Genomic DNA, 26,196 nt, shown 5'->3' with positions numbered 1-26,196 from the left:
TGTTTTCCTACAGTTTTTAAATCTCAGGTAGAGCTCTTAAAAATGTTAATTCTGTTTTCATCCCAATGGAATAAGTATCCATTTAAATCATATCAGTGTAATTCATTTTCACCAGGTAGTTATTAGGCAACTTGTAGGTAACTTTGACAAACTTCTTCCATTCATAGAAGACACAGCTGGGTAGAAATTAGTCTCTAAAAATACTTTCACACAACCTGCTTGTTTTCTAGTCACTGTCTTCTTATGTTATGCTCATTCCATCTGTCAATAGATATGAGTCACACATTCGACCTTTCAGTTTCACTTGCGCACATAAATTTCTTCCAATTTCCTGTGAAACAAACACTTTTAACTCTTTAGGGGCTTGCAGTTCATTCAGATCACATGCTAGAATCGCTAAGGTTGAAGCAAGCTCTTGTTACCTTCTGCTGATGTTCTGAGCTTTCCAGCCTGCACTCTCCTCAAAGCATATTGTCTCTTCACCTTGCTGACCACCCTCGTTGCCCACCCTACTGCAAACTTTTCACTGAAAAACTAGCAAATGCGTGGAAGTCTGGTTTAAAAAAGACAGCCTAACTATATTTTCAAAGAGAGCTAAATAGCAGAGAAGCAGATACAAGTCACTGCTGACATTACCAGACACGACCAGCAGATTCATTGAGGGAATGCTATCATTTTACCATTTTTAAATCTGCAGCAGGCAACATTTGGTTCAAAGCTAACTTAAAAATAAAGACTCATGCTTGCCCAAATGCTACCCACTGACATAAATCATGATGCCTTTACCAACAGATCCTATTTTTTTTCCTCCCCAAATACAATAAACGCCTCCAGTATGAGCAAAGGAGGAACATGGCCCCAAAGAACACATTGAAATGTGAAAGAGCATTATTTTGGGGTTTGGGAGTATATTGCCTTACTCTTCTTTCAGGCATAGTACATAATTAAAGTTCCCTAAAAGATTAAGTTTGAAGACAAGGGGAGAAACTGTATCAATTTTAATAAGAACCACAGAGCTGGTCTACTGAAAAGGAGATCAAACACTGCCCACTGCCCTGGGTAAAGAAGGACAGGCACTCAACACGTCCAGTTTTTTGGCAGACCTCATCTGTGAGCTCACTTAACACACTGTTGGCTAAAACAGCAGCTTAGCAGTGAGGTGCTTGAACAGAACAGTAGACTCAGTCTGTTTCAATTCAGCATTAGAATGGCATACAAGGCAAGGGTCTGCAGATTGGTCTTGTTCTCTTCCAAATACACCAGACCTAGACCAACTGTAATATTGTCCCATCAAAACAACTTTAACTATCTAAGCAAAGTGCCTTTGCCAGTAGGGATTGAGATTTCTCCATCCATAGCAACAAACGGACACTTTTGATGGACAAAATAAGATGGCAGGCCTGAAGTTCAAAGGATCCCCTTTGGCTAAAATGACACTGGAACTGCTCAGGTTCCTATAGCTGTGCACTAACACGACATCTCAGGAGACTGCTGGGATCTTATCACTATGATGTGAGTGAGAGTAGTGCTTTAGACAACAGTGTAAAATGTTAGCAGAAAAATGATAGCAGAAAAATGATAGCAAAAAAACTGCTATCACTGTATAGATGAACACTGAATATTTTACCTTTGGTCTTTATTATGTTAGTATTGAAGTAATAAAATATAATGCATGATCTGTAGCAGTGTTAAATTCTGCCCAAGCAAGCATCAGTGTGAAACTGGAACATCTCCCTTTCATTTTGAGAGACTTGCATATCTTAGTGATAGCAGAATGTAGCACTCATTAACCTAAAGATGCATCTGTTTTTCCTACTAGTACTCTGGACATATACATTGGCATTATCATCCCATTTGTGCATAAATTTAAAGATATTTAATATCACCCCCCAAACCAGTAACAAGACAGTCAACAAATAAACATATACATTTCATCAAGACAATTAAGGAACATCAGCATTTTTACTCAACAATACATGATTTTCATATCATAAATAACAAGCAATACAAACACTAGGGAATATGATGAAGGCTCAATGATTTATGATCCAAGATGTGTTCCCACAGAATACCTATATCCAGGCATACCCTACAAATACTTTTTATATAAAAAAGATACTTTTACAGCTACTTTTTTAATAGCTACTACTTATATAAAAAATATGTCTGGAGTTTCCAAAATTTCTGTACTCAGGAGTATCTGAATCAAGTGTTACCTTACTTTGTCTATCGACTTTCCTATCGTTGATAAAATCCTGACTCTCATACCTTACAGATGTATGCTCCTGGACATTTGAGTAAGACTGGTCAAATAAATTAAGATGATGATATTGTAGTTACACATATGTGGTCTTTGTGTTAAAATTAATCTTCCTTATAGAAAACACACACTCAAGGGATTAATTTTACTTTACCTATCCTCACTGCCAACTAAAGAAAAAACAACTAAAGAATGAACTTGCTATTGGTATGGACATCACTGGTAAACAGCAGCTTGTACGTTGGTTCCTGAGCTAAAGGGAGGAAAAAAAAAAAAAGATCATATATGGAGAAGACCAAAAGCCAAGCCTAAAATTAGGCAATAGGCAGTATTAGTCAATGAGAGCTTCTTGTTTATTTTATAAAATGTAGGTTGCTTTGGTTTTCACATCGTGAAGTGTCATAAAAAACAAGCTGCGTTTATTTGCTGATATTTTGGTCATTAAGTGCCTGTAGGCTAAATTATAATTACAATTCTTAAGGTTATTCATATTTCTTAGTTCAGATAAACACTTGCCATCAGCACACTGCTGACAGTGACACCTATAGCACTAAAAAAATAAATAAAATACAAAATAAAAAATGAAAGAAAGCTATTAAGTGATGACTTTGATTTAACAGGCAGCTCAAACTTAGTCTTGCAAAAACATTATGATACATGGTTCATTTACAGATCTATGATATTGTTTACTATTGCTTTTTTAGGGTTTCAAATCTCTCAGCATTTTTTCCTCAACTTCCAAAAGCTTAAGCACCTATTATTGCTCAAACCTCCTCCCACTTAAGTTAATTGAGTTTATAATGACTGTCAGAACACACGTATGACGACACAGCAAACTAGCCACAATGTTCTCAATTCAGTGCATGTTTGTTTCTATACAAAAAAAAGATCTTATTTTTGGCAAGACCATATTTTTTTTTCCTTAAATCAGGTAGAGAAAGGAAGAACAGAAGGATTTAAATACAATCATAGTATAGATTAAAGTTAATTCAAATAAATGTTTCAGAGGAAATTATCATTAGTCAAATTTACCATGTGATAAGTATGAAACTGTGACTTAAAATATAGGCTGTTTTAACACTAATTTAAAATACAACAAAATACTTTCCATGTTTCCAGCTTGACCCCCAATCAGTTGAAGTCAGTGGCCTTTGGATTAAAAATCAATTAAGTATTTAAGGGTCGTATTTAAGGGTCCATTTGAATAGTTATTAGCAAAACGTAAGAAGAAGAATTAAAGTAGAGTGAATGAAGGAATGATAATCTGCATTAAATTTCTCTTAAACTTTCACAGAAAGGCAAATAGTACATATATTGGTTACAGTGACATTAAGAATGAGAAGTATTTTTAAGCTTCATTACCAGATTTGTATTTGTGTCAGGTGACTTGCCACATATGATTTTACACCAAATCTGTAGAGGTCAATTGAATACGGTCTTTTACTTGATAATTCACAACTAAAGAAGGTAACATTTGGATTGCCTCAAATAAGAATTTCAATGTTAATAACACAAGACAAACTCCACAACTGGGAAAAACAGTTAGAAAGCTATTTTTCTATTAAAAGAAGCATCCTACATTATTTTTCATGAAGTTTCTAAAAGATTAAAGTACAAAACCAATACAAAACCCTCACAGGACTGTGTTTATTTTTTCCTGATAGTTTTGGACTAGTTTTATCTGTTAAGTAACTATCAATAATTATCCAATAGTTTTTGTTTGTTTTGTTTTTAGCTGTATTTTCCAAATGCAAGGCACTAGGATATTTATTAATTGACTAAAAACAGGCAAGAAAGAACTTGATTGGGGTATCCAGCCAGAAACAAGTTTCACACATTTCTTTCTGCAGGTTGTTCTGGAACCTTCACTTTAACCAAGTGATGTGGAATGGGAATAGACTGCTTATGATTTAGCATACCAATATGCCCAGACACCTTCATCTATATGCTGGCAGAGTTTTACAGCTAGAAGCTGCATTAAAATTGATGAAAGACAACATAACTTCTGTCGGATGATTCTATGCATCTTTGAGTTGACAAAAACAATGCAGCAATCCCAATCTTTGTTCATAAGAAAGTCTCCCAAACATTTTCCTTGTTTTATTTAATGAGATGTCTTTGTTCTAAACAACTTGATTTCCTGTTTTGATGTTGTTTCATTATTTTCAATCTTAGTTCTTCACACTGCAACCATAGACCTAGTGATTAAGTCACCATTAATAGGAGGTTAATGATACACAATTATGTGCTAAAATAAAAGGTCACAGAAGAAGTTTTAAATCCTTCATGTTGAATGATTTTGAAGTCCCAGAATCAGTGATGGTTTAAAGGAAAGTATACGCATAAAGTATATACATATAATCAGTACCTGTAGTGACTGATCAATACAAATACAAGACAACGTAAGATTTGCATGATTGCTATGTGTATAGGTGCACTGCAGAGTAGGAGGGTGATATGCACGATTCCATGGGAGGCTAGAAAGACTTCATTTGGGTTGAGGGTGTGGGGGGGTGGTGTCACAGTTATAATTGTGCTGGATGTTTCATTACACAGCAGACAGTTGTTTTGTTAGTGCTAATTAAGCCCTGGCAAACACTTTTGTTAAGGAAGTAGGAGAATATTTGGATGAGGGCATGTGGTGGTTTACTCAGGTGGGCGGCCAAGCTCCGCCACAACTGCTCTCTTACTCCCCCTCCTCAAATGGGAGAAAAATACAATGAAAAGGGCTCGAGGGTTGAGATAAGGACAGGAGATCACTCAACAATTAATGTGATGGGCAAAACAGATTGAGTAGGGAGATAGCAAGATTTATTGCCTATTACTAATAAGCTAGAGAAGTGAGAAACAAAGGAAAGAAACCAAAAGCACCTTCCCCCCATCCACCCTCTTCCACCTCCTCAACATGAGCGGCACAAGGGAACAGGGGAATGGGGGTTGTGGTCAGTCCACAGCACTTTGTTTCCATTGCTCCTTCTTGGTCACTCTTGTCCACCCTTCCAACCTGGGGTCCATCCCATGGGATGCTGTCCTTGATGAACTGATCCTGCATGGGCTTCCCACAGGCAGCAGCTTTTCAGGAACTGCTCCAGATATGGGTCTGTATCATGGGGTCCATCCCTCAGGAGCAAACTGCTCCAACCTGGGTCCTCCACGGGGCAGCAGCTCCTGTCAGGTCACCTGCGCCTGCGTGGGCTCCTCTCCACAGGCTACAGGTCCAGCACAGAATCTGCTCTGGCAGGGGTTTTCCATAGGCTGCAGCCTCCATCAGTGCAGGTCCACCTGCACCATCGTGGTCTGTTCCATGGGCTGCAGTGTGGAACCCTGCTCCACCGTGGTGCTCCATGGGCTGCAGGGGGACCTCCTGCTTCACCATGGTCCTCACCACAGGATGCAGGGGACTTCTGCTCCAGAGCCTGGAGCACCTCTCCCCCTCCTTCTGCTCTGACGTTTGTTGCCTGCAAGGCTGTTTCTCACTCCTTTCACTCTCTCAGCTGCTGTGCGGCAGTATTTTTTTTTTCTTTCCCTTTCTTAAATATGCTCTCTCAGAGGCTCAAACAACATTGTTTATAGGCTCGGCTGTGGTCAGCAGCAGGGCCTTTACCTAACATGGGACGTCTTCCAGATTCTTCTCACAGAAGCCATCTCCAGGTCCCCGGCTACCAAAACTTTGCCACGTAAACCCACTAACGGGCAAAAGAAGAATTTTAGTGCTTGACTCCACGTAGAAGCAGAAACTTTCAAGTTTTGAGCTTCTGGGATTCCAGCACAGGAGCTAAATGACTGATCCTGCAAAGATTGAGAACCCTCCAGCTTTTCAAGGAGACTTCCAGGTATTTGCAGCACCTTGCAGGATATTACTACGTTACAGGCATTTTAATTAGCTGCCCTCTTTTATATAGCCATACTACCACATAGTATTCACCTGTCTGCGGGGGTCACATTCTGGAATTTAAGGTTGTATACGCAAAGTACATCAAGCAATTATTATTAATAACTATAGATTTTTTTTCTGTTCATTCTTCAAACACTTGTAAACAAATGAAAGAACCATCATTCTTCCAGCAAAGACATTCCTGCCACAACTATTTGATTTCATTAACAACAGCCCTCCCAGCAACAGCACTGAAAGCTGTACCCTCTTACTGTCACGTGGGCTTGTATCAAAGCTGGACTGCTAGCACAGGTAACGTCTGATTTTCACCTAAACATGAATTTAGGTGATGCCTCTTCTTTTTTTCTAGGTCGTAACTCAGAGAACTGAGAATAGATGAAAGGTAAACAAGATAAAAGAGACTGCTTGTTTCTTTGTTGACAGAAAAATCAGCAAGCTGCGAGGCTGTTTAAGGATCAGGGAAAAATTGGCAACAGTCCATTGCCAAAGGAATAGGGGAGAAAGAAAAAAGAGGGGTGGGCTGGAGGGAGGAAGGCAGGGTGCAGGGAAGAAGGTGTTTTCTAGACTGGCTGATTTAGAGCTGAGAGGGAAACAGAACAAGCAACTGTGAAATACAAACACTACTGACTGTTCTGGACTTGCAAGAGATAAAAACAGAAGTACAATCATTTGAAGGCAGACAAGGGAGACGCAAGTATGCAGAGATTTGTGTATTTGGACCAACTTTTTTCTTGGATAACATTTTAGAGCACTGAAGATGAAAAGTATTCCCTTCCTTAGAAGTCCAAGAGTCTCAACACCTTATAATGCAGCAAAAGAAATAACAGCAGAAAGGTAATAAATTTGGATTCTTTGCTGGGCACCACCAATGAAGCAGATTTAAAAAAAAAAAAAAAGAGTCTTTTTCTACCACCATCACCAGCCCCCTTCTCCAAGCACAGATATCCCTCCCCATTTTGGCAGTGACCTTTAGGTGGAAAAGAAAAGCTCAATACACATGCATGTATTTGACCAAATCCCACTCTCCAGTTAAGGTATCCACTTCCAGGATTCAGTGAGCTTTCCAACATTTATTCTTTTGCAAGTTCCCCACAAATCTCCATTTCTCTTCATTACACTCTTTCCAACACGTTATCTTTCTTCACCCTGCTCCCAACACCATCTCTGCTTTAAGTCTCTTTGCAGTTCTGACACTTCTTGAGCTTGCTCAGTCACGTTCTTTGCTCTCAATTTGCATTCCTAGGCACAGCTCCTGTGCGTTCACCTTCTCCTCCCAGCTTCCTCCTGCTATCACAAATTGCACCCACCTTTCCTTGAATCCGTTTCTCATCATTCCTTCAAAGAATGATGAAAGACAGCAACCACCTTGGCTAAGGACAGCCTAAGGCTTTCCTCTCACAGGACGAAGGGCCACAGTAATCATTTTTATAGCTTGTTGGAGATTGTAGTCTCCAAATTTGCTACTGAAGTAAGACCTGTCTTTCCTAACCCACAGCAAGTACATTTGGAACTAAGAATAAAGAATATGTAAAATCATGGTTGTGCTTGTTTAAGTAACATCTACAATGTTTTTGTTGTTCTTTGTTGGTTTGTTTTTTCATTTCAGACATACTGCAAATAATTTTTAGAATTACCAAGAGATTAAGGTGAAGGCTTTGAATCACTTGGGATGTGGGTTATGTCTCATGCAAGCAGAAGTTAATAGGCTATACAGTTTAAGATGCTGGTAGAGCTAAATCAAGGAATTTCATAATCTAAGATTTATATCACAGTGCTAGAAAAGCAGCAGGTCTAGGACAAGAATTTATGTCGGCAGAGGCCAGGATTAAGTTTGAGATAGGTAGTTTGTCAGTTTGTCTTAGAAAAAAAGCAGCAGCTTCTTTAGAAGATTTAAGGTATATACAAGATTGTAAACTCTTAAAGTAATAATATAGTAGAGATAGGAGAGTGCCATAAGGATCAAATATTTTGGTGGGCGACTTAACAAGTGCAGTACATCTCATTAGCCACCCAAAAGATCAGTCTGGGTTCAAGAGAAATTCAAATATGTTCATGTGTACAAGAATGAGAGTAAAACATTCTTACTACCTCCATTTAATAGTGTTTGTTCTGTAAAGGCCTAACTCCCCATGGAAACACTTTAAAAATGGGAAACATACAGAAATTATAACAGCACTGTTCAATTACAATCCGTAACTCAATGGGACTGGAGTTGTAATTAAATCCCAGCTCCCGAACTCTGCATTCCTTATGTGTAAGCCAATGACTAGAGAAACACTAAGATTTGAAAATCTTCTCAACTTTTCAGGTAGCGTTTACATCAAGATAAACATAAGAGTAAATAATACTACAGACAAAAATAATGAGGCAAGATTCTCCTGTCTAGATGAGGGGAGGGGACTGGAAATAACGTAGCTAGAATTGGCAAAATGGCAAAAGGTAACACTACAGACAAAATTATCTGGTGATTTTTAGTTTTCCTTTTTTTTTTTTTATTATTATTATTTTTTCTTTTAATTGAACTCAATGAAATAAAAACAGATTAATTTTTTTTTAAACAGTCAGATTTTCCTTGCTTCTAAAAGGACTTATGGATTCTTCCCACTGCCTTTTCTATATTTTTTTTTTCATATTTTATAACTCAATTCCACATAACAATAAGGAAATTTAATTATCTTAATTGTGTTAAAAACTAAGCCACAAACTTGACCTTGTGTTTAAGTCAACCCTAACAGAAAGAAAGTATTTAGAAATAACTCATAGTTAAAAATAAATTATTCAACTATGGTAAAATGCAGAAGAGATACCATTAGTCCTCCAATTGTTTGTGTTCCACATATCATTTTGAAATGTTTTACTGAGGAATGTTGCTGTACGGAACTTATAAAGGTATAGCTTCATTGATTTGACAAATTCTAAACTAAGCATCAAAGTAAGGATTTGCACCATTTAAAGTCAAGACTATAAAAACTAGATACTTAAAATGTTAATCCTTTAAAGACTCTATAATCAGCAAAACATATGGATTATTTTAAAGAAAAGAAGAAATAATATAGCTTCCCCAATAACACAGAAGGATATTTTTTCCATATGAATACCCAATCCAAAAGTAAAGCTCTTCCAACTTGTCCGATATTGACAGCCAGGTACTAGCTGTTTTATTTCAGCTGGATGATAGCGTGAACTACTTATTTTGTTTCTTATATTCAGGCAGCCTTTCTACGTGAATCCATTTTGTTTACCTACATTGCACAGGTTTCAGTTACACAGGCTGCTTATAATCATCATACCTGGTTTCAGCACAGAAGCAGGCTGTTTTTTGATGAAATGTTTTTGACCCAGAAATCTGCTGTCTTCATGGTGGTTTGTCCCCCACATCACTGTTATTCCACCTACATCACATTTAAACAACTGATGAATCATTAGATACAATCACACTATGGTTGGCGGCATCTTCCAGGCACACTGCACAGCTGCAAGTGACTACTCAGACCCCGAATGAAGGAAAGAGAGTTCACCCATTTCCTACCAATGCCTGTGGGCTAGGTTACAAGCTGCAAAGCCCAGCACAAAAATCATCCAGGCACATCCTACTTCATGCAAGTAGGAATCTATAGCTGCTCTAGCAGTAGACATAGGACATCCCAGACAGTGTTTTTAGGAGGAAACAGCAAAATGGCTTCACTTCCTTCTAGTCATCTCCTGAGGAGGTTGGTAGAAAAACCAGCAGCGATGAGGAGCATGTTCCCCCTTGCATACACCTATCACGAAGCAGGCAGCTCGCTCAAGGGGAGCAGTGAGGGAAGGAAATGCAGAGGAAGTCCCATGTTGTATATTTTATGAGCTGTTTTACTATGTTCCAGAAAGAAAAGATGGAGGAAAAAAAAAAAAAAAAAGAAAAAAAAAAAAACAGGCTGGCAGCCCTGCCTTTCTATAAATTAATATATGAAGTTGCAGAAACACTGCTGCTTCTGTCAAGAGGGTAAGCCAGGTGATCTTGCCTTTCACTGCCCGTGACAGAGCCTGGGCAGTTCACAGTCTTCCTCCATTAACATCTGGTTATAGAACAACCTGTGCAAGGGAAGGCAGCCTGATTAACATGCCGTGTTGATATTCATTTACTGCAGTGGGTATTGGACACCGTTCCTAGTCAAGGAAAGTTAAAGCACAGAAAGTGACTTACTTCTCCTCTTCCCGCACCCCCAGTCAGCCATAGCCTTCTCTAAATAACAGAACACTCCTCTGACTTGCTATTTAAAGAGAAGAGGCTATAGTCTGTGGCTATTCAACAACAATAGCCACCCCAAGAACTTTAGCACAATGCTCTGCTTTTGAGCTTTGCTAGAAATAAACATTTGAGCACGAGTTTAGGCATTCATACCATGGTACGTGGATGTCTGTGGTGAAACACTAATATTACTGCTAGAGCTGATTAAAAGGGAAAAGAGCTAGGTATAAGAAGGTCAATCACTAAGCAAGTTCTCCAGGGCTGACTCATTTACATGGAGGGTTTTTTTGTAACCCTGCAGTCAGCGCAGAAAATAGTGAAGTGGTTATGACTGTACACCATGCTTACAGCTGCCTTAAAAACTAGTTCTTTCTTTATAAACGGGTAGATTATAGGACAGTTCGGATACTAAGGGTGAGGAGTAGGTTTGTGAAGATCAGGTTTAAGCCAGATTGGCATCTGCCTCCCTTCAGAGACAGATTTCTGTATGTGTTAACCATTGGTGTCCAACTCTGTATTATCTTATATTTGTTCTCTTTTGACAGAGATGAATGAACTGGACATCATCCGCTCTTAAACACTGTCTTGCTAGAAAGCCCATCAACCACTGAAGCTAGTACTGTTTAGTCCTATTTGTAAGCACAGGGACTTGTTTCTGCATAGGACTGAATTTCATTCTGGTTGAATGCATGAAATAACAGTTTATTACTTGACTAACATGTTAGCTAAGGTAGAACATATCTTGAACATCTCAGAGTATTCCTTCAAGGAACGAGTTGTTCATATTCCACAGTTAGTCTCGATTTTCAAAGCCCCAGATTTGAAGGTACTCCCGCTCAAGTGAGTTCTCAGAGCCAGAACCCCAATGTTAGCCACCTGCAATTATCCTCTCATCTGCAAGCAGAAGGCTAAACAGTAGCATGGTCACACACTGCCACAAAGTAGCACAGAAAATACATCAAGTCAGAAGAGACATCCAAAGCCCTCTGACCCCCTATTTTTTACGGTGCCAGACACCTCTCTTACTACTCTGTCTCTGAAGGAAATATTGCTGAAGAAGTCACTTCACACCTGCAGAAATGTCTTTGTTGAATAATGGGGTGGGTAAAAGCATAAAATATTTTCATTGCTCAGGTTTCCTTACAGAAGCAGTATCTAGCTGCAGGGCACTTCCACCTACAGATCAACATAAAAAAGATCCCGCTGTATATATGCTGTCCTCCCCCACTGGGCAGAAGTAATGGGAGAAGGGAAATCTTTAGTTACAACTCTGCCTAACTGGAAGACAGACATTCCCGTAAAATTGTGTGTGGGAGCATTTCACAGTGAAACCAAAACACTGTTAAAAGTAAATTCAGCGAACTACTTCTCATGCAGTGCTGCTATATGAAAAGATGAGGATATTTTATTATATATACACAAAGTGCCAGACAGCAGCACCACTACAGTGCCAGATTGCCACCAGAGAACTACACTCTAAGTCCACAGGATCTCCTCTCTGAGGCTGTGGACCAAGTCATAGCTTCACGTGACAGTCCCAAATGATCCATTCCTTACTGACATGAGGAGTTGGAGGCAGAATGTACCTCACCAATTTAGACTCTATACAATTGTTTTATTCTAATTAAATTCTTGTTTGGAAATAATGCAACCAACACGATTTGATGTGGCACCCCTGACTTATGATACCAGATTTATGCTGTTAGAACAAAAATAGATGTTTCATACAACATAACCATATACCTGATGAACATCTGTGCCAAAACTGCTCTATGTTAAAAACTCTCTGTGCCGTATTACTTCACGCAGCATCAGTCCAAGGAGATACTGACTCAAAAACAGGTTTGTACCACAACTACGATGAACTGTATTTTTAATAGAGCTGAATTGTTAGGGTGCTTAGGCAACTGTGTGTCACCAAGAACAACATGGTATTGTTTTGTTTTGCAAGTTTTACCCTCAAGATGACAAAATAACGATGGCTTACTCTCTGCCTTAAATTCAGCCCAATTTGACAAAATTGAAATACTTGATGTTTAATACAATTGATTTTCCACCCACCAGGCACAACAGTTAAACACCAAAATCAATGTCGATCTCTCAAGTCTTACTTTTTAAAAAAAAAAAAAAAAAAATTAAATTGACTGTTGGGTAACAAATATTGAAAAGTACCAAAGTGAAGGAAAAAAGGTAGCAAAGAAACTAATCTGGTCAAGGTGATCAGCCCCTCCCAAATGACTGCATTTGAGCAAAGTACTGATGACAACACAACACTGTTTGGCAGTGAAGTCATGTTGGCTTTTTAGGCCATATCCTAGAGATGGACTATGCTCCCACTTCTTCCCAAAAGCAAAACAAAAATTTGCATCAATGCAATTTTGTGCATGTCAGTGGACTAGAGTTAAAGCTTCATACCTGGCCTAAGCAAGTCCAACTACTGCTTATGTACAATTTGTGGAACTGTAGATACCCCAGAAGACATACACCTTCTATTACTCCTCAGTGGGACTTCATGACTCAAATATTTACAACTACTCCCACTCATATTTTCTATGTGTTCTTGAAGACTTATAGATTAATATTTGTGGTAAAAATAGTTTAAGATTATTATTTTTCAACTGTAGTACAATTACCAAAGTGCATTCTTAAGGCAACCTGAGGGATTGATTGCTCTGTGCATTATGTATGCGCACAGCTTTTGTTTGAGAGATGCCTACCTGCTGGGAGCCAGTTTCACAAGTTACATTTAAAGATGTAATTACAGAAGTAAAAATATTGAAGTAGCTACAGATGAGTATAGCTATTAACACTACAGCGATCCTTCAAAATACTAGTTCATACAAAGTGACAAGCTTTGCGTAAGAAAACATCATACATTCTCTACATGAGTGCACGCCACTGTTTCATCTAGAAAACCAAAAGAAGGTTCAGCTTCTACTATTTCACAATTTTACAGTGTTATTTCTATATAGAGCTGTTCACTGACTCCACAAGGATAGCTAATGCTTACATTACACACTGGACACATTGGCCAATAAGTATTCCTGGATCCAGCGTAACTACTGAATAAAATCCTGATTATTTTAGTTTATACCAAATGTTTGAGACTTCTTTATTAATTCATGACTGGTCACAGTTAACTGACCTACTGATTGTTCTTTGTTGACCTGTGTATTAACCAACCATAAATAGTTTTTGTCTAACAGAAAAAAATAAAATAAAAAGATCTCCCTCTTTAATCTTCATCTGGAATGCAGAAAGTTTTCTTTGTCCTTCAGGAAGATTTCCCTCTCAAACAGGAAGTGCAGTTCTGATAAGATCACATTTAATCAGTTAGTATACTGCCATTATTTGTCCAAGAATCAGAAGCCAGTTTATAAAAGTATTAACATGTTCAGGTGAATGTTGTTCAGCAGTGCACTGAAAAAAAAGCAGTACTGCTTTGCCACCTTTTTTTTTTTTTTCCCCCGCTCAGGCACTGCCAACAGCTGTTGGGTTTTGGTTTCTTAAACAGGAGAATTACAACTACATTAGGACAGAAATCATTGCATTACTCAAACACTCAAACTATTCTGTGCAGAGGAAACACCAATGTCTAACAAAAAGTCCCCTTAGGTTTTACCAAAAATATTCTCACCATTCCATTTTCAAAAGTTGAAATAAAATTTAAGATTGACAAAAACCTGAACATGCAGGATGAACAGCAAGGGAAGAGAGCATCTTTGCTCAGAAGGGGAAGGAATACATGAGCTAACATGGATAAATGCTCCCTCCTCCTCCCTCCCTCCCCCCACTAAAACTGTTGGTATTTTTCTTTGGCTAAGAGTAATTTGGTCATAATAATCCATCAACTGCCTTCTTGCAGAAAGAGAATTAAGTTGCATTTAGGTGCATTTTATAAATCTCTCTAGCTGGCCACCCTGTTCCTGGTGTGTTGAAGTTTCCATTAAAGTCACCAAAATCAATAGCTACCTGCCTGACTGCAGCAACATTAAGTTTAACACAACAAATTCCAGTATGCATACACAGTAGTATTATGCAGCGCACATAGTTTGTCCCTCTCTCTTCACCATTGATGCTCATTTAGATTTTTGCTCAATACTTCATTGGATTCAGTCTTATATTGTCCCAAGAAAATACCAGAAACAAGACAGAGAAAAAACTAAACAAGGTAACATGCTCCAGGAGTCCCTTACGTTCAAAGTCGGAGGAGCGCCTGCTTCAGAATTTTCAATCAAAACAACATCAATCTACAAATCAAAAAGAATGTCATTGCCACAAACAGAACAGCAGAGAAACTAACAGTATCTACAGACATCTCCATCAGCTCTGTGGACAGGGAAGCGTGATCCTCTGACAATCAGAGAGGGTTGCAGAACATGCAGCGCATAACAAACGTATGTATACACGTAACACATTACTGACACTTTACCATTACAAGTTCTACAAAGTAGGTATGGATTTATCTCCTGTTTTCTAACAGTAATTTAGCTTACCAGATAAAGTTAATTTTGTTTGACTTACTCTATGTCAAAATTACTGAAAACATTTTTTACAGGGCCCAATTCTTCTGTTTTCTCACCCATACATCAATAAATTGTTTCGTCAAGTTAAATTAAACTACCAATGGACTGTGCAGCTGAACTTCCACACTATTCTGTTTTCCATAAAAGTGGAGTGAATTAAAATTCTGGAAGCCACCACACTCTTGGTGTTTTATTTTGCAGTGTATAACATTGCGCCAGTTATGCTACTGATTAGACTGTGGGCACAGTCATTTTTTAACTGGCTACAAAGATACTATAGGCACTCTACCTTCACTTCCACACTAAAACAAACATACAAAGCTAAGATTTATAGAAACATAGAATGATTCAGGTTGGAAGGGATTTCACCTAGTTTCAAGCTAGTGCCATAGGCAGGGACACCTCTCACCAGATCAAAAGCCCCATCCAACATAGCCTTGAACACTTCCAGGGATGGGGCATCCACAGCTTCTCTGGGCAGTCTATTCCAGGGCCCCACCATACTCATAGGAAAGAATTAAAATAATAATAATAATAATAAAAATAAAAAAAAAAATAGATATAAAAGTTGAAAGCCATTTCAGTTTAAAGCCATGTTCACATCCAGTCGAAACAGGACATTATCTTTATGCTGCTACTTAGCCAGGAGTTAGATTTTTTGTGTGTGTGCGCATGATATACACATATGTAGTCATTAAATTATATTACAATTCCAAAGTTTATACATAATACTATATTCTGCGACCCACAATGAACTCAATGTGACACTGAAGTAGTACCAATTCATGTTGGATCAGATTATAAATGAAAAATGCTGCTCAGAATAACTATTTTGTGTTATGGAAAACAAAAAACTTGCAATGCTGCAGAGATAGCGCCGTTCTACACCTTATTAAATGGATTTAGTTGACACCATAATGAAACCTGTGCAATAGTCTCCGGAATGGAGTGCTTCCACCCTAAAGGTCTTACCGCTGAGAGCAATAGGACTGTCCGTTCTGTAGTTAGATCTCTCCACTGCGCTAGTGAAAGCTACAAACAAAGGCAACCTTTGAGCCTGGGAGCAGCACTCCCATTAGTCCACACAGGGAACTAGGTCAAAGAAGCCCCAAGGCCTCTCTGAACTACATAAGCAAGCAGAGGCCCATAAAGGGGTACTTCTGCAGCTGTGTATCCCTTATGCAAAGTAATAGCCAATTAATAGTCTCTTTTCAAGACACACCCATGCACTGGATGACAGGAGAAAGAACAATGTCCAAGTTACTCCTTAGTTCAAGAAACATCCTGTTGGCTCACTAAGCTAGATTAGGGAGGGGGGAAGTCTACACAAAAGAAATCCCAATGGATGCAAGAAGAGAGCTCCAGGCTACCCTTCACTGCCAACTGCAGCAATAGCCAAACGTTTTACCCACTGGGGACTGGAAGGAGACCAAACTCATCTCTCAGAATTGTCAGAGCCCAATTGCTGTTTGGTTGCAATGTACTACATCGAATTTTGAACAGCAGCCTGTAGTTAGAAGATTATCTAACCCACTGTCAAAGTCATGGGCCAGCTAGTAATCCCCAGATATCTTTTCTTACAATAGATTATATTAATAGGTTATAACGAATTGGGAGTTTTTATCAGATAGTTGCTCAGAAGAGAGAGAGAAGATAAAATTTATTTTGGACGCAATATAGAAATCACTTGCTTAAATGCTGTTAATGGTAGGTAGCAGAGCTGCTTTCTCTTTGAGGTCTGTAGCAGTCTACCTCTTTGAACAACCTTGATAGCTCACCCTAGAGACATCCTATGTAAGTTAGTTTTTAACTGTGAATCTTCTACTCAGCAAGTATGGCAAAACAAGAGAATCTAGACAAAAAATCAGAAATCTAGAATTCATCTGGTAATGCTAAGTTCACCTTTCAATAGGCACACGGCTCTGGAGGTTGCTCACCTAAAGCTGGCATCTTTTCATCATGCTAGTTTCCTAGTATCACTCCTGTTTATCTGCAGGCAATATAGAACCAATTGAACATTACAGTAGCACTTTTGGGTTTTACAATCATTTCCATAGCACACTATTGCAAATTTACCAATTATCTGTATTCTTAGCACAAAACATGCTGCTTTATAAAAGTACTTGTCACTTTGCACCAGTATTATATTCTGTAAGTGTTAAAAGTTAGCATTACACCTTTATAACAGTTTTAAAGAACCTAGAGCAAAATGCACTCCCTCCCCAAAATAATGAAGAATTTGTTTAATAATCATGCCATACGATCTCATCAGCTACATAATTTAAAAACAAAAAACAACAGCAACAAAAAAAAAACCTGCAGCTCAAAACATCATACTACGCCATGTCTAGCAATTATTTACCAAGCCCAAACAGGTACAGGACTTCCCTGTGCCTCTTCACATTGTTAGCTAGTACACAACATCTGCCTCAGTTTGAGGATGAGGCATAGAAAGAACTCAGGCTGCTGGAACAATCACAAGTCAAGAACCCTGGACGTTTCTGAGAATCCTGCATACATTTGAACTGAACGTCAGCACCATTTTGAATGTGTGGAAAATAAACAGCCAACCTGTTCTCTTCTGCCTCCCTTCCCTCCAGTCTGATGTATCGTCTTTTCCACCATATTTATCTTTCTGGAAAGGTTGTCCCCTATCACCTGAACTAACTCCAAACCTCTGTCACACTATCCCTACTTGCAAATAATATTTTTTTTCCCTTGGATTTTGGTGGAAGTTGCACCTGAATTTGGTTTTTATTTTTTAAAGTGAATCTCTTCAATGAAGACATATTCTTCTAGTCTTCACATGTACAGCAGACTCTAGTCTTGGATAATCCCTGGGTTCTACTTAACAGGGCATTTTAAGGGGTTAATTAATAGGAAAACTTTCTTATGCAACAGCTCTGTAAAGCTACTGAGAATGCCAGTTAAATAGGGCTAGTCTGACCACACAGACTGGTGGGCAGTGGAGATTATTTCCTTATACAAGAGCTGCGTGTGGGAAGAGAAGAGTAGAAATTGCATGCAGTTTTGATAGGCAATTTTGAAAGGTAGGTGGTATTGGTAGGCTACCCACAGAGAAGAAAGTGAGATATTCTAAATGGAGGTTATTATATATGTGAGATGAGTAAGAATAAAACAAAATGAATGTTTTCTAAGTCTACAGGAATTACGTAGTCAGAAAACTCCCTATCCACCAAAGAGAGCAGGACTCTCCCATTAGTACTGCCAATCCTATGTGGACTCAGGAATGAGCAAGTTAACGCAAGACTCTTACAGTGTTTTATTTTCAGGCATAATTTGAGTGGAAACTCCAAACAAACAGGAACATTGCATATCACAGTAACTTCCTACATACCTGCAGAGCGCAACAATGAGAACAAGGACTAAGCTAGCATACTGCATATAGCAGCAAGGAGAAGAGCTTCATTATACAAAGGTATGTTAACCATTGCATGTTTTACAATGAACCATAGGAACTAGAGTGATAATCGCTAGGATCCAAGATATAAACCACAATAAGCAAAGGTAGCAACAGATTACTTACTTGCATTTTAGCTTCTTCAGTTCCCCCTTTAAAAAAGAAACAAACAAACAAAAACAAACAAAAACAAACAAAAACAAACAAACAAAACAACAACAAAAAAAAACTTCCTACCTGTGGGTACGTATCACAGAACAGTTCTCTGGCCATATCATCAAGTCCAGGTTTTTCAGGAAATAAAGCAATACTGCTCCAATTCCTCATTTATAAAACATCAAGGAAAAGAAAGGAAAAAAATCACATCTGTTAAGACTGAACACAGCACTAAAAAGAAAGGGGAAAAAAGTACCGCCTGTGCTCACATGTTCTGTAACCCGACCCAGGAGGTAAATTGGTCACAGGTGATCTTATCTGAGACCCTAATCAAAGGGACATGCTGAGCTTTACAGATGCCTCTTATTTTATGCTTTTGGGCTGATCTAAGTTTCTGTTCCTCCTTTTCTATTTTTGCTGTTGAAAATACCTTTTGTTCTTTTTGTTATCTTGTAAAAGATTCAAAATATAAAATCAAGTTTAATACTTTTTTTTAATTATAGTACAGTCAAGGATTAGAAAAACAAGTGTTGTTTTTATGTCGTCCCCTCCCCCCTTTCTTTTTAACATTATAACCTTTAACTGTGACTATTGGCAATGTTCTCTCATTCCATCCAGTAAACACACTCAGGCCCCACACACATTCAAACTCCCTTGATTCAACTTACAAATAGATGAAGAGCTTGACAGATTCAATAGATTTTGTTCCTGGTCATAATCCTTCTGAAGTAATGCCTAAACTTTTTTGCAGCTAGTATCTCAATAGTCTGTCTGTTTAGACTTTCCGTACTCTTACCACAGATTAAACAATCAGTATCTAGGAGCTCAAAACTCCAGCTCTGCATTTGCAAAACTGATGCCAGGGAGCGGTAATTATACTTCAATGACTTTATTGACTCCAAATGATTAAGCCAAGTATGACTGACAAAGCTTTACTGACCATTTCTATTTATAACACAGCACCATTCCATACACATTCAGAGTTAGTTACATGCGGTTCTTGCATGAAGCCTTACTGCCTCTTAAGACTTGGGGGCTTTTACAATAAAGGAGAGTTATCCTTTCATAAGTGTTCATAAAGCCTTTTAGAAATTTTTCATAGCTTCTTGGATTTTTTTATTTTTTTTCCCCTCCGGGGGGTGGGAGGAAACAGGGGAGAGAACTTTGTTGTTGAAAAGCTGCAATTTGTTTTTAATTTTCTTGTTTTGGATTAACATATACTGCCATCATGTGGGCAGAAATAATAAGAAATTATTCAGTGAAAGCCTCACCTTTATTTTAAAAGCATTCTTATTGCTGCCTATACCAGCACTAGCTCATGATCAGTGAAACGGGAGGAAAAACAGAAACCTGATTTTTTTGTTTGCCTGTTTATATTTCTGATGTCACTTGAAGGAAGAGGTGCCAATACTTGAGTACTCAGTGGAGGTACCATAAAGCTATGCTGCAGCTGGCCAGTGTATTAACTAGTACAAGTGGCAAATATCCCAGCATCAGTACATGGCTTTTCCTACTCTCTCTCAACTGCATGTCTAGTCACACTGAACAGATCAGAGTGACTAGGAAAAAAAAAAAAAAAAAAAAAAAAAAAAAAAAAAACCAGAACAAGCAAAAGATAGGCCAAGATGTAGCAGCATAAATGCATAGTTCGTATGCAAGGGTCAATATTGCCAGCATTATTTCAACCCACGCACAAGACACATGAAATCTGTCAGCCAAATGACCAGTTACTTTCTACCTGTCACACTCACTATCTGTAGATTCACCCTCTTCCCTGGGCATTGCAAGAATCATTTACCTCTTTTAGATTAGAACTTCACCTTCAGTGCTGCTTCAAGATATCCATAGAATAGAGGATAAAAAGAAAAAGAATGACCACCCACAAGCACAAACACTCTGATTTTTACAAATGTCTTGAAAGCAAATCACTACAAAGTTTAAATACATCATAAATTTATAATTATTTTAAAGAACCTTATTATTGGCAAATAGTTAAGTTTCAAATGTTGTGTATTTGAATGGACTAATGCTATTTAAAATGTATTTTAAAACCTGTATAATTTTCAAAAATAACATAAGTATCGGTATTGGCAAATACCCCAGGCCCCACAATAAAATAAGAATATTCTTAAATTCAAGGAATTATTCTTGACATATTAGCAGGTTTCAAGTTTAAACACAGTACAAAAATGGGGGGGAGGGTGTTAAAAACTATATATTAAATATAGCTCATAAAAAATAGTACTTAAATCTTCACTGAAGCACTAAAATGTCAAAGTTAAGGCTGATTTTGCTAGCTTCATGGCATAGCCATTATAAGCTGCTTTTCAAGCTCCATCACATGGAACCAATTAGTGGGATCTGCCCTCACAATGAGTAGCACTGTATTCCAGAAGGGTCTCACTGAGTAACTTGCTACTCACACTGAGCTGAGTACATCAGGATCTAACAATTACATAGTAAAATATAAATAATACATTGATTCCCCCATTTTAGCAGCTTATCAAGAAAAATGTCTCAATACCCATGAAATAAGATTGCTATGCAAGAATCTTACCTATTGCACAAAACAACTTTTAACTCAAGTAAACTTCACCCAAACCGCACGGGGACTGAGCCTATACGATATGATCACTGTATAAACAAACATGTATTGTCTAACATAATGATTTACACAAAAATATGTATGTACTGCCAATAACACGAGCCACATAGGTGTTATTTGAGAAATCAGCTATCACCAGCATGACTAAAAGAATATTTCTACCCACATTTAGGTGCAATGGTTACTATAGTCTGTTTTTTATTGTTGTTGTTGTTGTTTTAAGTTATTAAAAACTATTTTAAAACATTTTGTAAGAAAATATGGATTCTAGAATCTTGATCAGTATAACAGTTTCAGCATTAGAGTTTCTGATTATTTTGTATATGGAACAAATTTTTCATTCATTGTGTGTGCCATTTCCCTCATATTAAAATCTGATCTCAGAATCACAGAATCACAGAATTTCTAGGTTGGAAGAGACCTCAAGGTCATCGAGTCCAACCTCCAACCTAACGCTAACAGCCCTCCACTAAACCATATCCCTAAGCTCTACATCTAAACGTCTTTTGAAGACTTCCAGGGATGGTGACTCCACCACTTCCCTGGGCAGCCTGTTCCAATGTCTAACAACCCTTTCAGTGAAGAAGTTCTTCCTAACATCTAACCTAAAACTCCCCTGGCTCAACTTAAGCCCATTCCCCCTCGTCCTGTCACCAGGCACGTGGGAGAACAGGCCAACCCCCACCTCGCTACAGCCTCCCTTGAGGTACCTAAAAAGAGCGATAAGGTCACCCCTGAGCCTCCTCTTCTCCAGGCTGAACAAGCCCAGCTCCCTCAGCCGCTCCTCGTAGGACTTGTTCTCCAGGCCCCTCACCAGCTTCGTCACCCTTCTCTGCACCCGCTCAAGCACCTCGATGTCCTTCTTGTAGCGAGGGGCCCAAAACTGAACACAGTACTCGAGGTGCGGCCTCACCAGAGCTGAGTACAGGGGGATGATCACCTCCCTCGCCCTGCTGGTCACGCTGTTCCTGATACAAGCCAGGATGCCGTTGGCCTTCTTGGCCACCTGAGCACACTGCTGGCTCATATTCAGCTGACTATCCACCATCACTCCCAGGTCCTTCTCCGCCTGGCAGCTCTCCAACCATTCCTCTCCCAGCCTGTAGCTCTGCTTGGGGTTATTGCGCCCCAGGTGCAGGACCCGGCACTTGGCCTTGTTGAACTTCATGCAGTTGACCTCAGCCCATCGGTGCAGCCTATCCAGATCCTCCTGCAGAGCTTTCCTACCCTCGAGCAGCTGTTCCCTTTTACTACAGTTTTAATACAGTTTAACTTTTTAATACAGTTTAGGTACTTCCAAACTTGTCATGTCATAGCTTGATATTTTATGAGTTACAGCAAGAAGTGATAACTGAATTTATTGTTACACTACCAATTACACCTGAAATAATTATTTCCATTTAATAGTATTTATTTAGAGTAAGATCAGGTTACTTTCCCTTTTCATTAAAAGTAAGGGAACTGTTCTCTCATTTGCATTTAGACACAAGCTTGACAAACTAGACTAATGAAAAAGCAATGTTAAATAGATGAACATTAAAACAGAAGGACAGGATTGTTGCAAAAGCGTAACAGAATAAAGAAAAAAAGGGAGAGGTGCAAGCAGCATGAGGAAATGGACTTTAAAGCAAAGTTCCATCAAATAAACTGATAAATCATCCATCTCCAATACAACGCATTGTTTCATAACATTTCCCTCACTGAGGCCAACACTCAAGCTTGACAGAAAATTCAGAACTCTTCCCAACTCACGGATCAAGCCCATGTATAATACAATAAAAAGAAATGGAAATGAAGAGAACAGCATCCATTTCAGCTGTTCACTTCATGGTCATTCAGTCTCAATACATTTCATCAGCCCCCTCATATTCTCCAACAGAAAATATCTTGATGAGAAGCAGTTTGAACATCGGTGTTGCAGGGAGTCTGAGACATGCTGGTAGTTTACCACTAAGTTCACCAGCTTCAGTTGTAGCTCATCACCTTTCTCACCATCTCTACTGTAAGCAGAAGTAATTCTTAAGAAACAGTGTATGTAGTTCAAGGAAAACATACTAACCCAAAAGTATCACATCCCTCTCCTCATGTAATTTCTGTACAGAAATTCAAATGCAGAAACTACAGAAAGTTAAGAAAGTCTTACTCGCATTGGAAGGAGCTCAAACTACAGATAAATGCATACTGCATTCTCAGACCAACAGACTTTTACCAGTTTAAGGAGGATTTACGTGGTGACAGGACAGAGAGGGTGTTTCTAAAATACTTCAAATTCTTAACTGCCTTTCTGCATTTACAGTTGAAAGACTACAGAAATTATTTTGTACTTTCAGCGAGATTCATTCTTTTCAGTTACTTGCAAGAGAAACATACAACAGGATAACTTTTTACTTATGTAGCAGTTCCATCACAAAAGCTGCTATAATATCTGATCTCTGCTACACAATTTCATAACATTTATGTCACTAAGACCTGGACAAAAGTTGCAGTGAATTACAAGCTCTCCAGTGACCTATGGACCAGAACAAAAAGCAAGCACAAAACAAAAGAGCTCTACTAGCATGCAGAGAAGCATCAAGTGTTCAGTATTACTGAGAAGACTGCTAACCAGATCTAACAAATAAGAAAGAAATCATAGCTCCACAGACCTTTTTTCTACATGTCATTAATAACTTTACATGAAACAGCAAACAGTCTGCAAGACACCAAAGAGGTTTGGCTTCAGTATCTTCTTATCTTGCCTACTACTCAGAAATTAATCTTAACTTGTAATGGTGCTTTTAAGAGTTATTAAAAAAGCAGTCATTTCCTTCAAAATTAGACCACAACATGCAACAACGGTGGAATAAAATTGCAATGTTGGCTACTCAAAATATAATATAATATTTTCCCTTCTTCCCATAAATAAGTAAGTTTCTGTTTCTGTCCCTTGACCCTCTTCGATCTGGGCCTATATTTCACATAGTGTTGCTCAGGGCTGTCTGGCCAGTTCCAGTTAATGAACAGACCTGGCTGAAAAACAGGCGAAAGCTCAGCAAACGCAAGAGGATTCACTGCAGTCCTGGGAACAACAAAAGCATTTCAGCTGAAGCACCAGCCGCAGTGGCTGTTCAAATTGGGCTTGGGCTGCACCTGCTCTATAGCCCACAGCTGAATCACTTGGCACAAAAATTTTCCACACTTATTGGAAAGCTGGGAGTTAAGCTTTTGCAATCTTCACATACCTTAACTCTGTCCCACAGAGTCTGGAAGCTTGCAAAGTGACCACTTACTCAAGGCTAAGAGAGCTCCAGCCTGTCTATAGGGTGTTCTGTGGGGCAGAATTTAGACCGAAAGCTCAGACAAACAATGTTTGCCAAACTCAGAGAGAGGGACAAGCATTATGATAAAGGCAGGTAGATTTGACAGCTTAAATGTTCAAAAAGCATAAAATTAGACACTGACGTTCTTACCATATGTTTCAGGGAAGTTTCAAGGATTAGCAGGTGTAACCATGTCTGAAACTTTCTGCAGTAAAACTAATCCTCTGAAACCTTAGTCACATCCTGGAGCAGTGGTACACTCTTGCAGATACACTAAGTGTTGCAAAAATACAAAATTATAGCTGTTAAAAATACAAGTTCATTCTCTACTCTCAGTTTCTCTAGAACCCTTGTACTTAACGCCCTGTCATTCCCAACCAACTTGAGTCTAATTGATTAATCTGTTTCCTAGGGTGATGGACAAGAATCACTGGTGCTTATACTACAAATAATTAAGAACCATTAAGTAATATACTGAGCTATACACACATGAGGGTAAAACTAAGAAGACTGATGAAGAAACCATTTTTCACAATATTTCTGAAAAAAAAAAAAAAAAATCTGAAAAATTCTGAAAGCCTAATTCTAAGAGGTCATTCCATACCAGGTCTTCTTCATTTAAATCAGATTTACCCAATTGTAGCCAACAATTAACTTTTGAAAATCTGTCATTTGTTATTGTTGCTTTTGTTATTAATCTCCTAGAAGTCAAGATGTAAGGATGATTAACAAAACATGAGCCAAAATCCATTGTGTGCATTTGAACACATGCAATAAACACACCGATACATAGAAAGGCTATTTAAAAAAAAAAAAAAATTTGAACAAAACCTTGCAATCTGTAGCACACCGCTAGAGGGTGCACAAGGCTACTGCATTATATCTGCTCTCTCTGTCTATATATAAATATTTATTCTCACAAGGCTCCAAGTACACTTGTAAGCATGGTTAATGAAATCTTAAAACCTGCACTCCAGAAGAATATGCTGACTCCCTTAACGCCTGCAGGATAAAATTTAAGTTGAATTGGTTTGCAAGCTTCTCCCTGTGGTCCATGCTTTCTTCTAGGTTCTGTAGACTGCAGCCCAATGGAAGGCTTTACAAGCGATGGCTGCAGAAGGGGTTTCAGAAGTATTTTTAGTGTGTCTGCAGTAGAGTACATAAGTCATAGCAGGGTGTGAAGAAATTCTCTTTGCATGAAAACATGGGACATGGGACTTTCCTTGTTGTCCTTTCCCTGCTTTGACTTGCATTGTGTAATGCTGGGGTCATCCTGCTTTCTTACACAGGTTATGAAAAACCAAGCCTCTATGCCAGTGAAAGTACAGTGGCTCTAAGACTATTTTTCAGGACTCTGGAAAAGTCCTTTCTTCTGCTTCTGCATAGCCAAATTATTCAGACTCCCTACTAGACAGGGTGTGCCAGACAACAACTTAATACTGAAAAAGCATCAGAACTTGTAAGGGTGGCTAGGCCATGGGTAGGGCTGAGAACCTTATGTTGCTGGCTTGGGATCAGACCTAAGGATACACAAGGTTAGGGGCACCCAGCTACCATAGATCGTATGGAAGATCTCTCTTCTTTGGTGAGGAATTGTATCAAGCTTCCACGAGGTATCTGAGGTTACTGCTAACTATTTATCCATATTCGCATGCTCCCTGATTGCTTAAAAAAAAATCTAATAGATTTTGAAGGTAACATTTCTCTCTACAGAAGTTTTGATTTTCCCTACTAAGACGCTTTTATTTAAGTATCAACTAGTTAATTCCATTTTTATCATAGCTTCCTATCTTTTCATGCTGTATA

Source organism: Netta rufina, assembly GCF_964035555.1.
Source record: "Netta rufina genome assembly, chromosome: 5".
Lineage (NCBI taxonomy): Eukaryota > Metazoa > Chordata > Aves > Anseriformes > Anatidae > Netta > Netta rufina.
The sequence above is the reverse complement of the archived record's forward strand: the minus strand, read 5'-3'. Positions refer to the sequence as shown.